At 40.0% G+C, this 19,797-nt stretch overlaps 1 protein-coding gene across 3 annotated transcripts in view; it reads left to right on the top strand.

The window, feature by feature from the left end:
* Positions 1-19,797, top strand: part of TNR (tenascin R) — a 708,132-nt gene that overhangs the window by 260,033 nt on the left and 428,302 nt on the right. For all 3 annotated transcript variants that reach the window (XM_043964080.1, XM_043964082.1, XM_043964083.1), the window contains exon 2: positions 3,648-3,709. The gene's annotated coding sequence lies outside the window, so the exon portion shown is untranslated. The remainder of the gene's footprint in view (positions 1-3,647; positions 3,710-19,797) is intronic.

Here is a 19,797-nt window from a genome sequence, read left to right as displayed (position 1 = left end):
ACCAGAGGGCATGGAATATGATATTCCAGAAGGCAAAGGAATTGGGATTACAACCAAGAATCACATATTCAGCAAAACTGATCATTATGATCTTTCAGAGGAAAAAATGGGACGTCAATGAAAAAGAGAACTTTCAGGTATTCATGATGAAAAGACCTGAACTGAATGGCAAATTTGACTTTCAAATACAAGACCTAAGAGAACCATAAAAAATTGGAGTTGGGGAACATACCTGAGGTCATGCAGTGTGTGACTGTCTTTTGTCTGAGGCTAGATTTTGACTGGGATCCCCCTGGGTCCAGGGTGGATGCTTTGTCCACTGGGTCACCTAGCTGCCCCATGTTGACATCTTTAAGGTTAAATTGAGGGGTGAGGGGAATGGATCGGGGGAGGGAGAAGGGCAGAGGTAGCATGGGGTGAAATCCCACATGAAAGAAACAGGAAAGGGCTTATGGAGTGGGGGAAAAGATGGGGAGGAGCAGGGTAGTAAATTAACTTTTCACTCATCAGAATAGGCTCAAAGACTCATCAGAGCTGTCTCAAGGAGGGATTAACACACACACAATTGGGAGGAGTAATTTATTTAATCCAGGCAGTCAATGAGACTAACACTCATCAGAATTGGCTCAAGGAGAGAATAATGTACACACTCAATTGGGTGGAGTAATCTCTCTAACCCTGCAGGAAAATAGGAGGGGAAGGGGATAAAGAGAGAGGGGGAAAAGAAGGGAGGGCAGATTGGGGGAGGGGACAGACAGAAGCAAATCCCTTTTGAAGAAGGATAGGGTGAAAAAAGATAGATAATAGAGTAAATATCATGGGGAAAGGAATAGGACTGAGGGAAACGGTTAACAATAGTAATCATGAAAAAGAGAAAAGGGAGAAAAATTGTACAAAAAATATTTATAGCAACTCTTTGTGGTGGCTAAGAATTGGGAATCAAGGGAATGTCCATCAATTGAGGAATGACTGAAGAAGCTATGATATATGATTGTAGTGGAATGGCATTGTTCTATAGGAAATGACAAATAGGATGATCCCAGAAACACCTGGAAAGACTCATATGAACTGATGTATAGTGAAGTGCAGAACCAGGAGGACATTGTGCATAGTGACAGCAGTATTGTTCTATGAGCAATTGTGAATAACTTAACTACTCTCAGCAATACAATGATCCAAGACAATCCCAAGGGACTAATGATGAAGCATACTATCCACCCCCATAGAAAGAACTGATAAAAAGAGCACTTGGGGGTTGTACATATATAACCTATGTCAGATTGGTTGATGTATTGTGGAGGAGGGAGGAAAGGGAGGGAGGGAGAAAAATTTGGAACTCTAAATCTTATGAAAATGAATGTTGAAAACTACCCTTACATGTAACTGGAAGAAATAGAATAAATGTTTGTTGCAAAAGAAAAAAAAGGAAAGGAAAGGAAAGGAAAGGAAAGGAAAGGAAAGGAAAGGAAAGGAAAGGAAAGGAAAGGAAAGGAAAGGAAAGGAAAGGAAAGGAAAGGAAAGGAAAGGAAAGGAAAGGAAAGGTACATTGGAGTAGGATGGTGGATGACCTTAAAAGTCATGCTAAGTGATATATTTTTATCCTATACACAACAGGGAACCACTGAAGGTTTTTGATCAGGGGAATGATATAGTCAGGCCTGTGCATTAGGAAGACTAATTACATTAATTAGGACCAGAAATGGCCTTAGAGATCACCTAGTATAACACTCCATTGTTATAACTTAAGAAAGTGATGAGAGGATTTAAACAATTTGCCTAAGATCACAGTACTAGTTAATGGACCTAGAACCTCAGTCTCCCAATTCCTAGACCTATGCTTTCCCTACCATGCTACCATGTTGGAAAGATTTCTTGATTTTTTTTCCACCTGTAAATTCAGTCAAATTTAACTACCTGATTTTCAGGAAATTGGGTTTAGAGTTACATTGCTTCTTTAGATTGGTGTGATTGTTTGACCTAAGAAGTGTCTATCCATCTGTTTATAGCCACTGAAAACAACATCTCTGGCTAGGTAGAGACTTGTAATTTATTGCCAAGAGCCTTCATCCAAGCTTGCCAGCAAATAACTGTTATCGGCTAAGAGGGAAAAACACCTCAAAGTCTGGAGCCTCAGAGGCAAATAGATGAAGGCAGTCTTGATGTGCCTATAGAAGCAGAATCAGATAATGCTCTCCCCCCACAATACACACACACACACACACACACACACACACACACACACAAGGAAGTGGTATGTTGCTGAAACAGATGGTGGAGATGAAGAATTCGCTGTCCTCTTGTGCCTCCTTACTCCTTTGGATCCTACTGAGAAAGTAGCCACCGTGTTGGCGGCAGCAGTCTCTTTTGCAAAGCACCTGCCTGCCACAGGAACATGAAAAAAATTTTGTGAATTTGTTTTTGCATCTTTTTTAAAAGGAGCTGTCAGCTTCATGCTTGCTTCATTGAGCTTTCAATCTCAAGAACTCCTCTAGCAGGGCGATGGTTTGGAAAACTGGGAGAAAGCTTACTTATTGTCAGTCATAACTACTCACCAACTCCCTCATTCTGTTTTCTCACTGAGTTCAAAGTGGAGACCTACTAAGGACACAGAATTCTCCTTTCTGGTAGTAAGAACCCCCCCCCCCATCCCCGAGGATTTATGGGGAGAAGATATTGATCTCAACTGAAAGCTCTTAGATGACTCTCATTTGGAGTAGACTGGTCTACTCATTGCCTGTGGAAAACATCATTCCTAGCAGGGGGAAATGACCCAAAGTAAATTACATTGTTTCCTTCTCTCATCTTTAAACTTTTTGATCCAGGTGAAGTCAGCTTAAATTTAACATTAAGGATAACTTTAAAGAGGAAAAGAAGACACAGAATGGCAGTCAAAGTAGGATGTGTGGAAGCAAAGTGAGCAGGACCAAGAAAACATTGTACACAGTAACAGTAACATTGCAAGGATGATCAACTTAGTTTAGCTACTCTGATTAAGACAGTGATCCAAAACCATTCCAAAGGGCCCAAGATGAAAAATGCTAACTGCCTCTAGAGAGAACTAACAAACTTAGTGCAGATTGAAGGATACTTTGTAAACTTTCTTTTTCTTGTTGTTCTTTTGTAATATGGCTAATATGGAAATATGTTTTGTATAACTCTACATATATAATCAATGTCATATTACTTTCTTTTTCAAGGGATAGTGAAGAAGCAAGAGGGAGAAAATTTGGAACTCAATTATTTAAATGAATGTTTTTTTTTAACCTATAATTGGGAATATCTAATGGAATAAATAAAATCTTTAAAAAAATAAATAAATGCTTGTAGACTGACTGGAAGCAGCTAGGTAAGTATCTAAGTAGGCAACTTTATGAATATCTATTTCTTCTAGAAAAGTAAGACCTCTTGTATCCTCCATTTCGGCACAGAACTCATAGACACCAAACATGACAGCTAACATCTTCCCAGAGTGCAAGCCACAACAATCCCTGGGTGATTTGCATAGTGTGTTTTTTAATAATTACATAGGCTCTGCCAATGGGCTTTCATCTCAATCATAAAGAACTGCTCATCCTGTCTGTCTAGGAGGAATGTATCAACAGGTCAAAGATGGATTAGCTCATCTGACAATGATCCTCTCTCTGCAGGTCCTTCCTACCTGGATGGCAATCTGCTGGACTTCTGAATGTGTATCCTGAAGTTGTATCAGGTTAGTGGGACCTATAAGATTATGTCCAGATTGGTTGGACAAAATTATCTGATCATAGTAATAAGTGGACTGGTGAAGAGGGAGTTAGGAAGGCCATATGCTATTTTCTACAACCAGACTTTTGCTCACCATTGACATTATCCAAGAACTAATGGAAAAAAGGGGTGTGGGGGGCGAACCAGCATAGAAAAGTGTTCACTTTCTCTCAGAGTAGTATAGTGGAGAAAGCCTTAGATTTGAAGCCAGAGGACCTGGTTTGGAATCCCCATTCTATTGCTTACTAAATGTGTGACCTTGGGCTCGTTGGTTTTCAACTCTAGAACTCAGTTTCCTTGTCTATAAAATAAGAGGGATTGGACTAGGGATCCCTAAGATCCCTTGTAGCTACAAGTGTGCTGATAAAATGTCTAACTGGATTTCCAAATACACACGCACACACACACACACACACACACACACACACACACACGCACACACACAAAAATTATGTATGCATATTATATAACTGCATATATGTTTATATGTATATATGAATTATACATGTGTGCACACATATGCTGCATACTTTAAAGTTTAATCTGGATTATTAAGATTTTCTCCTCTTCCTCAAATCTCAACAATCAGCAAAACAATAAATTAAACCCTGTTTTGTAGCACCCCTGCTTCTAGCTCTAAATCTATGATCTGTCTCTGATTTAATGTCCATGTTTGTGAGAAGCATTCCAGATTCTTGTGACTGAAGAATGATGTGGTATGAGATATCTTTAGGTAGCAATGCCATGTTTGAAATATCACTTTTATGGCTTATGCCTAAATGTCATCATTATACTCTGCCATTGAAAACTCTCAAAATATAGGTTCAAGGTCAATGGGAGGAAAGGAAGTGGGAATGGAAGGGAAAAGATTCTGAATTAATATAAGATTGCTCATTACCCTGACACCTAAAGGCTCTCTTCCTGTTATAAGGTATAGTAGGTCCTAGTATATCTATAAAGTGGTCAAGTTCAATGAAGGCTTAAGCTCCCTAAATGAAGACACTATAGCAGGTGCCCAGAAGATACCATAGGGTATCTATCTATATTCAGTATATTCAGGGCTGAGAAATCATTGACACATTTGAGATACAAATTTAGAGCAGGAAGAGTCTTTAAATTTCCTCTAGTTCTTTCATTTCCCAGATAAGGAATCTGAGATTCAAAGAGTTCAAGTGACTTTTCCAAGGTCCTACAAATGGAAAATAACAGAGCTGGAAATCTGACCTATGTCCTCTCATTCCAGATTTAGCATTCTTTCTACCATACCATACTGACTCTCAAAAGGGAGGGGATAAATCAGTGATAATGAACTGCAGTCTCTAATGGTTTTTCTTTTCTTTCTACAAGTCCATGGTAGTTGTATCTTGTAGTATCCCCTCTACATTTTTTAGGAGGATGGTCTATCCTCCCCATTTTGAACCTATTATATGCTACAAGAATTTTTTCTCTTTTTCAACGTGGCATTTCTCTAGCTTTGCAAATAGATGGTTGTTGTGCAGGTTCTGGAAGAATAGCTATATGAAAATGGTATACTGGCTGAGATCTCAAAAGTAAATTAAAGCAATGGTCACGTAGACAATTATCCCTTAGTCTGGCATTATTATAAACCCTAGAATTGGTAAGCTTTTAGAGTATTTGTGCACAGTCCAAAGATTATTGCATGATAACTACACTGTCTTCTTGGTTAGTCTGAAATGGTGTTTCCATTCATCCCTCATGCTATGGTTGAGAATATGGCCCCTTGAAGGTCAAATTTTAGTCAAAATGTTTGGAAGAGATGGTTGAACAGGTTGAAGATCAAGATTGATCTCCTACCTGAAAGCATAGTAGTTTGGGTTTTATAAGTTATTGACCTCAATTATAAGGGTCATCCATGAATAGTCTCTATAGCTTCAGGGATACACACATAGACACACACATATACACATATATACATACTTATATAGGTATGTATTTATGTATACATACACACACAAATATATGTGTGTGTGTATACACATATAGAAGTACTCATGCTCTTACCTTAATTACCATGTTTAAAATGTGCCTTGAGCTTCCTCTTCTCCATGAATTTTAGTTGATAATATCCCTTGTGCTTAGAATGCCCTTTCCCTGAATCCATATGTCTGCTTCTGAAAATCATACCCATCCTTTAAGGCCTAGTTCAGATGCCACCTCTTCCATGAAGCCTTGTCTGATCCTCCCACACAACTTTGAGCTTTCCAGTCTCTGAACTCCAATATCACTTATTAGCTATAATACTCATAGGACACTTACCAAATGATGCCTCCATTGTAATTATTTGCATAGTATCTTCTCCATTTTACTCAATTGTAATCAGCTGAAAAACAAGAAGTTGGTCCTATTCCTCTTCTTATCCTCCACAATACCCAGTACTGTACACAATATTGTTTGTTTGTGGAATGAAGAAAAATGAAAGGAAGTTAACTATCCTCTCATTTCCTCACCAAATAAATATGGATCTATACCTGGAAAGATTAGGAAAAGATGATGACTGAGGTTACATGACCAACAATATATGTCTTGGGGAGGCAGGATAGTCTGGTACTAACAACTCACACTTATAGAAGCAGTGTGTTATAGTAGATTTCAAGTTGATTTTGGAGCCAAGGAGACCTGACTTCACATCCCTCCTCTGACACATATTGGCAGATTTGCCCAGGGCATATCATTTAACCTCTCAACAGTCTAGACACTTCTCCATGACATTAAGTTGTAGAGAAGGTACTGATTTGCATTGGTAGAGAGAGTTTCCTCATCTCTAATATACTGATAGCAGTAAAATCACAAATCTAGTAATATCCCTTTAAAGTTTGTAATGTACTGTATATATACTATATCATTTGTTCCTCATAACAACTCTGTAAGGTAGCTATTCCAAAGCATTATTTTTTATGTTTATTATTATTTTTTTATTCCAAAGCTTTATTATACTTATTTTTAAATAGGGAAAGTGAGTCACAGAAGAGTGAAGTGACTTGCCTTTTGTCACACAGCTAATAATGGTCAGTAAGAATTCTGAGGCAGGTTTTCTTGACTTCAGGTCTAACACTCTAGCTATGATATCACATTGGTTGGAGTACCTGGGGATTATTTGGCACTGAAAGGTTAATACTGCTGTCAAGGAAAAAGAAGACCTAGCTATAGGGCAGGAGGACAGAGGTGGGGATTAAGTTGACAACAAGAGGGAGAAGAAAGGGAGCCCTTTGGGCAGGAAAAAAACTGGGGATACCTACCATGGATAGCTCCTTTGAAATTTGGACTTCCTCTGGTATGGGGACTAGCCTGCAGCTTGGCTCTGAGAACTGTGCATTCCTAACCCTTTCTTCCTCACATTCAGTTACCGGATGACACACTAATTGCCATCTTGGCTCTCATTTAAATTCCTCTCATTGGCATGTGCAGAGAAGGTGACAAAATCCCGACAGGATTTCCGTTTGTTTTAATTTTAGCTCAGCTCCAGGGATCTCCTCATTAAGCGACATCACTAGAGCCATGAGGGGACAGATCCCTTTAGCCAGAAACTGTAAACAGAAGGTGTTAGCAGCTCATCTCCTCTCTGTTCTTTGGAGCCTGTTTCTCTCTTTTAGATGCTTTATCCATCTACTGTGCCTACAGATGCTTATTAATCTTCCTCTATTCTTACTGTATCTCGTCTATCTAGGTAATACTTTCTGTCTATCTGACGATGTCATTTTCATATTCTATCCATTTGCCTATTTACACTGTTTATATTCTTTGCCTACTCTATTTTATGGGCCTTCCCCATTGCTACATCCATCCTGTTGATATGTTTGCCTATTTATATTCCCCATCCCTGCCTATATCCTCCCCCCTCCTTTTTAATCTATTTATCAATCTTGTTTACTTTCCCTATCAGTCCCTTCATCTTGCTATTATCTAGTTATCTATCTGGTTAAATCACTTTCCTCTTCTCTCTCTGTCTCCAGCTATCACCTGAATTTCATCCAGGTCCCTTTGACAAGGCTGCTTGCCAGTCCATATTAACAAGCAGATACCTGGACTCTCTCAGGGGACAAGAACACCTAGGACACACACACACACACACACACACACACACACACACACACACACACACACAGAGATTCCACTATTCTCCTGCAGGCTAGAGTATACTCTTGATCATCTGAGTAGACACAGGGGACACACATGTTGATTCTCCCCAAGAGTCACTTATACTCGACTTTGGGATAGAACATTTGACACTTGGGGTAGTAGATGCTATGATTCCTATATCTGTAGTAACGTAGATGGTATCTGACTGACACAAGGAAAACCTGCATGGCAGATGGGTGTTATTTTTGCCCTCTGGCACCAGTACTATACCAGGGCACTACTGAAGCTCCCACTAATAGAAGAGAAGTATAGGAGAGGCATTGTGGTAGAGTGGCTAGTGTGTTGGACCTAGAATTGGGGAAATCTGCATTCAGATCTCATTTTACTTCTCTGAGCCTTAGTTTTCACATCTGTAAAATGGGCTTAATCATACCTTTAGTATCCATATCGTAAGGTGATTGTGAGGGTCTGATGAGATAGTATTAACAAAACACTTCATAAACTAAAAGGTGCCATATGATTTACAGGGGTTATTGCCAAATGAAAGCCAAGCTGGACTTTCATTTTTGCCATGAAAAATTCAGAGTGGGTAAACCCTATGTGGATAACAAAGAGTTAACTATTAAGGTGAGTGATGAAATGATGACGATGATAGCTAACAATTTTTTTTTAAGTGAGGCAATTGGGGTTAAGTGACTTGCCCAGGGTCACACAGCTAGTAAGTGTTAAGTGTCTGAGGCTGGATTTGAACTCAGGTACTCCTGACTCCAGGGCCGGTGCTCTATCCACTGTGCCATCTAGCTGCCCCAATAGCTAACAATTTTATATCACTTACATCAGGCATTGTTATATGCTTTACAATTATTATCTCATTTGATCTGTACAACAACCTAAGAGGTAGGTGGAATTATTATGCCCATTTTATAATGAGAAAACTGAGGCAAACAATGATTTGTCTAGAGTCACACAGCCAGTAAATGTCCAAGGTAGAACTTGAACTCAGGTCTTCTTGAATCCAGGCTAGGCACACTAGCCAATGTACTACCTGGCTGCCTACTTCAAATACCTGAAATTGATTAACACTGGATAAGGACGCCACTTGTATCCTTTGACTAATTGGTGAAAAGATCACTTTCTCTCAGACCTCTGGGTTTTATCTTTAAGTAGATGGCCCAGTACTAGAATATAGGGAAAGGTTATAAAAGATGATTTCCCAGACAAGGAATAGGGAAGTATTAACTGAACTCCATGAACAAAGTTGGCTAAAAATCTGCCATGGATCCACATTGCCTACAGAAAGAACAAAGTCAGAACTCCTTAGATATTCAAGGCTTTCTCATTTATTCCTACCTACTTCTTTCTCAGCCCTTGTTTCCTCCCTGGTACAAATAATCTGACCTACTCATTTCCCGTACACACCATGATAATTTTTACCTCCACAGCTTTACTCTCATTTCTCCTGCTTTGGGGATTTCTTGTTTCCTTTCTATTTGTCAATGTCTTCTTGCTTCCAGGTCCAGATAACATGTTTCTTCCTTCCTGAAATCTTCCCCAACTTCCCTTATTCTCAGTTATCTCTCCTCTCCCTTCTGTGCTCATCATCACTTGGTGTCCGGACTACTCATTATAACTTTGGCATAGATAGCCTGGTGTTGCTATTTATTTCTATTTTGTGTTTTATTTATTTTAGTTTTAATTTATAGACTAAAACAAACATCCCCATAATATAGTATAATAAAAAAGATGATTGCACATGAAACTGCCAATCTATTATGTACAACTTGCTATTCCTGGTATTGCTATGTATGTATTTGTTTTGTTTGGGGGTTTTTTACCCTTCATTGTGAGGGTTAAGTGACTTGCCCAGGGTCACGTAGCTAGTTAATGTCAAGTGTCTGAGGACAGATTTGAACTCAGGCCCTCCTGAATCCAGGGCCAGTGCTCTATCCATTGCGCCACCTACCTGCCTCCACTATGTATGTATTTGTGAAGACTTTCCTGGCTCCTGCCCTAGAGTACAAACCCCTCGAGGGCAGGGGCAATGACTTATACATCTTTGTTCCCCACTCCCCCTCAGCCAGCCATGCCCTAATAAATTAGACATTTTCAATCAATGTCAGAGCAATGGTTAGGGTCCTGGCCTTAGTAAATGACCACCACCTGAATAAAGCAAGACTGCTCAAAACATGGACATCTAGAGTACAGGAGACTGAAGGAAATCTTGATTGTAATTCCCCCTTTCTCCCCCGGCTCTTGAAACCCTCTTGGACTGGCTGCACAACTCAGTCTCTTGTAAGAAAAATAGGTGAGATGTTGCCAAGATATCTGAAGCCCCCAACCCAGGGCAATAGATCCTGTCACAGAAAAGTCATTTCTTTTTAAACTTCTCTCTAGTGAAATCACACCATTGTGTGCAGCCTACCAGCCAGTGCCAGTATTGCCATCTTGCCACCGCAGTGCCGGGGAATAAAGGAAAATGCTTAGCATTAAATTTCATGTAAATCAGACTTTATTTGCTCTGGTGACAGGTTATTACCTTCTGCAGGGAAAGAGGAAAAAAAATTGCTGCTGGCTGGAGACGCAATTTCCCCAAATGGGGAAGTAACCAATAACAGCATGAGGCAGCATGGGCATAGGAGGCAGGGCTCTGGATGTTATACTTCCCACCATCCTGTCACCATTTTTTCCCTTCCATGTCCCACAATAGGTAGAATCAGTACCCTCACCCACCAGCCCCCTCACTGATCCCCCCTCACCTCAAAATCATCATTTCTTCTCCTTTCCTGTTTATTGTTGTTGTTCAGTGGTTTTTCAGTCTTCTGACTCTTTATGAATCCATTTGGGGTTTTCTTGGCAAAGATACTGGAGTGATTTTCCAGTTATTTCTCTGTCTCATTTTACAGATAAGAAAACTGAGGCAAACAGGTTTAAGTAACTTGCCCAGGGCCACACAACTAGTGAGTGTCTGAGGCCACATTTGAAGTCAGGACTTCAGGCCCAGGGCTCCATCCAGTGTGCCACCTTGCTGCCCATGTCTATACACTCTGATAATGTCAGTTGATTGGTTGGTTACACAGGTTGATCCTGTAAAGGGAACTACTGCATGTAGTATCAGAGCACCTAATTCCTCTCTCTGCTACTTATTACCCGTGTGAGGCAGCTAAGTGAAGAAGACCATAAAATTCTGGGCTTAGGGTTCAAATTCTGTCACAGGCTTTTCTGAACTATGTGACTCTGGGCAAGTCATTTAACCTCTGCTTCGGTTCTCTCACAGTAGAGTAAGGGGCTGAGACTCTAAGGTCCTGTCCTTCCTCTATGCCTTTAAATGCCATGGGGCTTCTCTATGCTGTAGTTTTCTATAAAGGGAAATAGTTGGGCTAGAAGACCCTAAGTTCTCCATCAGCTCTTTATCTATGGTTCTACAGCCCCCTGAACATAACTCATGCATTCTTGCCTCCATGCTTTTGTTCATAACCTTCCCTTCACCCGTGAAAGTTTCTCCCCACCCCTTCTTTTATGATTCTTGAATCCTACTCATCCTTAAAACCCAGTCCAAAGCCTCCTTCACAACACCTTCCCTTAGGAGCCCGGTTTTACAGTTATCTATCTCTATCTCTATCTCTATCTCTATCTCTATCTCTATCTCTATCTCTATCTCTATCTCTATCTCTATCTCTATCTCTATCTCTGTCTCTGTCTCTGTCTCTGTCTCTGTCTCTGTCTCTGTCTCTGTATCTGTATCTGTATCTGTATCTGTATCTACATCTACATCTACATCTATATCTATATCTTTTTATCTTTATCTCTCTATCTAGATCTATCTATCTATCTATCTACCAATATATGTGTGTATGTGTCCTATCTCCCTAACTATAGTTGTTCTATGACAAAGACCTCATCTTATCTCTATGTACCCCACCCTCACCCTGCCTCTCACACATCCCCACCCACTACTTCCCAGACTCACAAATTTTCAGAGTGGAAAGGGCCCTCAGAGGGCATCTAGCAAGCCTATATTTGTTCCCTCTAAATCATCCCTAAAGAACGTTCATCCAGTCTCTACTTGAACCCTTCTGGCATTGGTAAACTCACTACTTTCTGAAGAGAACATTTCATTCTGTGTCAGCCTTAAATGTTAGGAAATTTTATTTTATATTGAACCAAAATCTAACTTTTCAAGTTCCACTCTTTGGTCTAATCATTCTATGGTATTATTCATCATAGGCTTGTAGCTTCAGAGCTGGAGCGGTACCTTCAAAGTCATCTGACTCCCTAATTTGACAGATGAGGGAACCAGTGATTAGAAAGGTTGAGTGCTTTGTTTGAAGTTATACAGGTTATAGGTAGATGAGCTGAGATTCTGTTTCATCTGATTCTAAATTCAATGCTTTTTCCCAAGCTCCTCACCTAGTAGGGCTGAGAATGAATAAGGTTGGGATTATGGTCAGGGTTTGGAGATTCAGATTAGGGTTTGAGGACTGAGATCAAGTTTGAGATCATATGAGCAGGAATAGGTCCTTTGGGGAAGGCTTACAGGGTGGGATCAGATGATGGAAGGGTCTAAAGCAGGTGGTGGGATCAGAGTTTGTAGCTAGTACAGTGATTCAAATACAATATCTACTTAGGAAATGTTCGTATTGAATTAAGTCATGTTTTGGGGATGAGAGATCAGGTTTAGGACAAGGTCAGGATTTGAAGAGTGGTACTAGGAGGGAGGAGGGGTAGATTAGAGTCTAGGGAGATGATTCTGGGTTTGAGTGTGTGAAGGATTATTTCTGGAACATGACCATGGTTTGTAGAGCGGGATTAGGATTTGTGTTTGGATCAAGGTTAGAGATAACCTTTTCAGATGATCTTTCTCCCTTCCCCCAACTTCAACCTTTGCTTCCAACAGCCTAGCATGAATGGAAGATCCTATCTGACCCCTAACTCTTCCTGCCTTGTGGATTCCTTCCCCAGTCTCCTCCATCCTAAAAAGACAATCCCTCCGTTGTGCTCTTAACATTTCCAAGCCTGGGTGAGGCTTCCCCTGTAGCTCCAAGCAAAGACAACAGTTCAGAGAAGGGCCACTCAGTTCAGCCTTAACGCTGTCACTACAGTTCCCTGGGCTGGGTGTTTGCCAAGTTTACCATCTGTACCCAGTGGCCGCTTATCCACACACATTGCCAGCTTCTGCATCAAAAATTTCCCTTGCCTTAGTTGGGCCCAAGCCAAAGCCACAGACTGTATCATACAATACGACAAACTTTGCCAGGGTTACAGCTAGTAATTTATGGCCTCCTTTATTAACATTTATCAAGTTTTACAGTCGTTAAGCCTAGAGTCTTTGCCCAGTTTGCAGAAAATAACTTGTGGTTCATTACAATGTAGCATTTGCTAACTCCCCTGTTGGCCTGTCACGCTGGATGGGTGCCGCTGCCCACTCACTTGCCAGTTAGCTCCTTCCATCTTACTTTGCTCAGGTCAGCCAGGCTTCTTCCCTCTAGAGGAAAGATAGCCAAGATCTTCATTATTCTGCTGCCCTTCCTTCCTCCCATCTTATAGATAGAGGTGTATACCTGGGTGCCGTGTATTCCACCAAACACCAAATACTTACTGGTGATGGGGAGAAAGGAGATAATAGCACCATCAAGGTTAACACATTTTGTCTCTGTAAAAGAGTAGAATATTTTCCAAGCTATCCTACACCAAGAGTCAAATCCTTCTGATTTCTCTGGGAGTCAGCACATGGGATTAAAGGTGCATGGCTATACACAAACAGCGCATGCATAGACATGCAAACTCTACAGAAAGTAAACTCTAGACCACCCATGCTAACTTAAGGAATAATTAGTTATTTTCGATGTGAATAATCCAAACCAGTTTATAAAATTTCAAAAAGTATATCTGTTTGGCTTCAGAATGCATATATATATATATATATATATATATATATATATATATATATATATGTGTGTGTGTGTGTGTGTGTGTGTGTGTATGTTTGTGTGACAGATACACATACACATATATGCATATGTCTATATATGTATGCGTGTATAGGTGTATGTGTGTTTTTGCAGCTGACTTTCTCAATTTGTATAGTAAAAAAAGTCCTGGATTTGGAGTCAAAGAGTAACATTTTAATCCTGGTTCTGCCACTACCTATGAGACCTTGATTAAGTCATTTAACTTCTATGGACATCAGTTTCCTCATATGTAAGATGAGGGCTTTGGATTACAGGGAACTCTAAGGTCCCTTCCATCAATAAATCCAGGAATTATACTTTTGTTTAAGGAAAAAACATTAAAGTTAGCTCATCTTTCCAAAGTGTGTGCTATCTGAGGGGTTAAGTGGACATGTTCCCAGTGGTGACAGGGGAATCTCACTTAGAATGAAGAATTGTGGGAACCAATAAGCCATGAAATAGATAATATGCATGTGGGAAGCAATATGCTTATTTTCCAAATATAAGTTCTCAGTAAACAGTCATGGATGGGCGAATGGATGGGTGGAAGGGACTGGCAAAGGCATATACAAAATTGGGGAATCGTGAAGCTGAATGGGATCTCAGGAGGACATTCAGTAAACTAATTCCTATGTCCTTGACCAGGATTCTATTAACATGATCCCCAGAATGAAAAATGTCTACCTTTTCCTTAGGAGGGAGATTCCCAGACCTCTTCTAGCAATAGATTCCTTTGGCTGGCAATAGCTATGGTAAAAAGATTCCTCTTAATGTCCAACCCAAAGACTTCCTTACAATTCACCTTAAAATAGAAGCTTGAAACTACTACTGGTGGCAATCTGCTCCAGAAAAATGAAAACCATCTATAGGAAAGTTAATGATAAGGAAAGATAAGAAAGATAACCTGATGTTATCACATCAGCAGCAATAACAGCAATCAGCATTGCCCCTGCCCATACCATCCCTTGGTTCCAAGTCAGGGAGTGGTCTGCTGTTGATAAAAAGGATGATGTCACATGGAGGTCCATTGGGAGCAAGAAGCTACCTGCTTCCTTCAATGCAAAAGCCCCTCCTGGGAAATTCCTGCTTTTGTCCCCAAGAGCACTTCTCATCAAATCTTTTTTGCAATCCCAATTTGGATCATGATCCATTTATTGTATTTTGGGGCCATAAAGGAAGGTTTTAGAACTGCTATTATTCAGTGGAATAAGGAGTTAGTATAGACACTGGAGAAGTAATAAATTATGTCCAGAGTACTCTGGAGTCCTTGTGCCAACTATAATCCTTATTATACTATCCCCTACATAATGCCCTCTGTGGCCTTTGGACTCTCCTACATGCGGCACTAACAGCATTAGATCCTAACTGAGGATAGCATCTTCCCTAGGTTATGGCATTTGGGACCACTGTTTTGGACTTCATGTTTCATAATACTGAGGGATTCTTCAGTCACTGAGTAGCCAAAACTACCCAGGGATGCAGGTTTGGTGGGCAGCTCTAACAGTAAAATGCAATAAGAAAATATAATTGACATCATCATGTAACTACCGACACAGCAGTTGGAATGTAGGGAGCTGGAAATAAAGGAAGGAAAAGGGATATGAAGTATGATTTGTCATCAGCCTCTCACCATATCTTCCCAACCCCTCCAAGGATGACTCTGTCTTGGGTTCTCCAGCATTAATGCCTTCCCTTCCCAGAGTCCCTTTAATCTACTGTCTGTATGTACCTAGATGTTAACATGTTTTCTCCCCCATTATAATGTGATACCCTTAAGGTCTGGGACTGTATATTGTCTTTCTTTGTAACCCCAGCACTTAGCACAGTTCATGGCACACAGTAGGTTCTTAATAAATGCTTATTGATCCATCCTAGGCCCCAGAATATGTCAAAGGTATCCTGAATGATCACAAGTTCAGATCTGTCCTCTCACTATGGGAGAGTCAGAGATTAGAGAGACCGGGGCAATGAAGAGACGTATCTTAACCTACCCATGAGAAACTTAAGAATAGAATTTGATTATTTCTAGTTCTAGGATATACAATGGCATCATGGTTTAGTAGAAAGAGTGCTATATTTGTAGTCAAAGGACCTGGGTTCAAATCCTGTCTCTGCTATTTCCTACCTAGATAACTAACCTTAGGCCAAGTCATTTAAACTCTCTCAATCCCAGTTGATTCATTTGTAAAATGAATCCTACTCATCCTCTAAGGTCCTTTCCCTATGATCTTAGGACTATTCTCCTAGAAGAGAATTTACACACATGTTATAAGTTAGCTACACAACATCAAGCTTTTATCACATGTAGTAGTTTGAAGACGGAAGAAGAGATTAGAACTAGACCATTATTATATGGCAAACCTCTGTAAGAACAAACTATATACATAGTAGGTGCTTTAAAATCCTTTAAAAAGATTAATTAGAGGGGCAGCTAGGTAGCATAGTGGATAGAGCACTGGCCCTAGATTCAGGAGGACCTGAGTTCAAATCCAGCCTCAGACACTTAACACTTACGAGCTGTGTGACCCTGGCAAGTCACTTAACCCCAATTGCCTCACCAAAAAAAAAAAAAAAGATTAATTAGGGGCAGCTAGGTGGCACAGTGGATAATGCATAGGCCATGGATTCAGGAGGGCATGAGTTCAAATCTGTCCTCAGACACTTGACACTTACTAGCTGTGTGACCTTGGGCAAGTCACTTAACCCTCACTGCCTCACAAAAACAAACAAAAAAAGATTGACTAGTGAATGGATAGATAGATGCAAGAGGTTCCTTTGAAGTACATTTTTAAAGTAATAAACTGTTAAGAGCAATAACAAGCATTTTCTGTGACAAGTATTGCTAACAATTTTTTGAGTTGTGAATAAATCAACAATTCATCAAATGCCTTTCCATTTTTCATACAAATCCCAAAGCTCTTATAGTCAGAGTACTTTAATTATAGACTGTCTTGAATTATTCCCTGATTATTTTATATGTGTTCGACTTTTCTTTTTTAACTTGATGATAGGCTCCTTAAGGACAGGCAGTCCTTTAATTATAGAGCGTCTTGCCTTATTCCGTCATCATTTCCTATGTCTTTTCTCCCCAGCTAGATTTTGAGATCCTTGAAGAAAGGGAATACTTTTCCACATATTTAGTTTGTCCCATGGTGCCTAGAACAGTGCTGTGCTGTAAGAGGGTTCAAATAATCCTAGTTGTAGATTTGAATATGACACTGGTAGTTTTACTGTCCTGTAGTAAATTCATGTGCATTGGTTGATACAGGTGGATATTGGAGCAAGAAAAACAGAGGAAAGAAGGAAGGAAGGGGAAACCGTAGCATGATGTTATGAACACGACCTCAGGCCGTTTAATCCCTTGCTTGCCTACAATTATACCTAAAATTAAAAGTAGGAGAAATATGGGACACCAGAGACAGTTGAAAGGAACCTGCAAATTTGTCTTAAGTCTTTTGAATGACGTTTCTCTGTCTCCCAAGAGTTTCAATTAGCAGGCTTCTTTCTGCTCCTTTTCTCATTCCCTTGTGCCCCGGATCAGCCAGTAGCCCTCCTAAGCAGTATCAGGCTCGACTGAGTGACTTCCATCCTGTCTGCTTCCTGCTGAGACTTCAGCTGAGAGAATCAGCAAAGGGGATCTTTGGACTTAAAAGGGGCCTTTTCAGGGGGGGGACAATGAATAGCTAGCCTGGGAAAGAGGTGGAGAAAGATTTCTTTTTTGCACCATCTTCAAACTAAAAGGCACTTACTCTTTCTATTCAATGAGGTCTAACCTTGCCAAGTGAAGTCCTTCTCCCCGTGTTTCATCTGCCTTCAAGATGTTTGGGGCTTCTTAGAAGAGCCTTAAGCTCCGAGAAGAGTTTTCCTCTGAATTTTCAATCTCCGTACATTGTTCTTCTCTGTGTTGTGTATTCACTTGAGACTTGTTGAAAAAGAAAGGAACTAACCTTCAGTGAAGCCATCCATTGATCTGGGGCCCCAGTAGGAGGCCAAGGGCTGGATAAGAGAGATAATATGCCCAAGGTAGCCAAATAGAAGGAAATTAAACTAGACGGACCAATAGAAAGGTAAAACATGTTAAGTACCATAAATAGACAGAGATAAAGAATATAAACAAGACTGATAGATGGAGAGAGACAGAGACCTATTCAATGCTAGCACCTTTTTGTAACTCAAAGGAGTAGTCTCTGCCAGGAAGGATGGATCTATTAAAAGGATGAATTGATTGCTGAGCAATGCCCAACAGAGCCTGTTCCGTGTTGTCAAAGCTCTTTAAACAATTACTGGGAACAGGTATAAACTTGCTATTCGTGGGAAAAGAAAACCCTGAGGTCAGGCCTGTTTATTTAAAGGAAACCAACAGTGATTCATCATCATACTTCAGATGGTTAAATAAATATTTACTAAATAAGGGGCTATGGACTGTGGAGAGGAAGGAACTGTTAAAGTAGCTATTAAGAAGCTGCCACTTCTACTTCATGGTCTCTACAATTGGCTAAGACACTTGGTTGCATTTCTCTGGGGGAAGCGGCCACCATTTTGGAGGTATGTGGCCACAGCAAGACTAGTGGAATGGGTATCAAGTTCTTGTCCAGTCCCCAACTTGTCTGCCCTTGTACACAATTTGAAGTTTGGCTGCTGAATTTATAGTATTATTCACATACAATTAACTCGTGGCATAGTGGATTTGGATTATGAGCCAAAGAACCTGGGTTCAAATCCTAGTTCTGTCACTTGCAACCTGTGCAATCTGGTCATACATACTCTCTGAACCTCAGTTTCTTATATGTAAAAAGGAAGGGGTTGGTCTAGATGATATATAACATGCTTTCTTTAAAATTTATGATACTATCCTCCTTGGTAAATAGGAGGGGATTAAAACAGAAGTAGTCTGGGTAAATGAAATCCAAGGGAATCCCTACATCCCATTTTATCCAATAATTTTAACTTTCTTCTCCTGCTGAACTTTTTCAACAAGACTGTAATAGACCAGGACAAAATATTTAGAGCTAATCTTATCCAGACTTCTTCCCCACACTCCTAATTAAGGATCTACCATTCTTTGCATGATTTTTGCGCCATTTAATTAGTTTATATCTGTTATCCTTTCAACTCTAAGATTTTATAATTAAATGATTGAGTGACAGTACAGTAGTTATGGCAGGGGTGATGTAAAGAGAGCTTGGGATGGGGAATCAGAAGCCCTGAATTCAAGCTCTACCACTTACTATCTATGTGTTTGTGAGCAAGTTTTTTTTTAAACTCTTGGGATCTCAGTTTCCTCATTTGTAACATCAGAAGGCTAGACAACATGATCTCTAAAGTCCTTCTCTGATTTGGCATTCTATGAGGGGTAAAATACACACACACACACACACACACACACACACACAAGAAAAGTCTTTGAGCTACTTTTTCAAAATTATAGAATCTCTGAGGTTAGAAGAGAACTCAGAGGTCAAGTTCAACCTGGACTTGAATAAGAGACTCCTCTACAAAATATCTGATGATTGGCAGCCCATCCAACTCCTGCTTGAAAACCTTCAGTGGCAGGAAACCTACTACTTTTTCTATGGTTATTATTATTATTGTTATTATTATTATTATTACTAAAGGCATTAACATTTTATATAGTGCTTTAAGGTTTGCAAGATGATTTACAAAAATCTCGTTTTATGCTTACAATAACCCTGGGAGGTAAATGCTATTCTGATCCTCATTTTACAGTTGAGGACACTGAGGCAGAAAGCAGTTAAGTGACTTGCCCAGGGCCACACAGCTGCTAAATGCCTGAGGCTGAATTTGAACTCGGGTGTTCCTCACTAAAGGCCCAGTGCAATATGCATTTATGACACTGTCTAGCTGCTGTTAGAAATTTATTTTGTGCCTCTTCATCAATTTCTTCTAGTTCTATCCTTTGGGGGAAGGAGAACAAGTCTACCCCTTTTACACACACTGAAAATACTTGGGGTCATTTTTATCATATTTCTCCAATCTTTTTCCAGGA

The sequence above is a fragment of the Dromiciops gliroides genome, chromosome 4, assembly GCF_019393635.1.
Source record: "Dromiciops gliroides isolate mDroGli1 chromosome 4, mDroGli1.pri, whole genome shotgun sequence".
Lineage (NCBI taxonomy): Eukaryota > Metazoa > Chordata > Mammalia > Microbiotheria > Microbiotheriidae > Dromiciops > Dromiciops gliroides.
The sequence above is the reverse complement of the archived record's forward strand: the minus strand, read 5'-3'. Positions and strand labels throughout refer to the sequence as shown.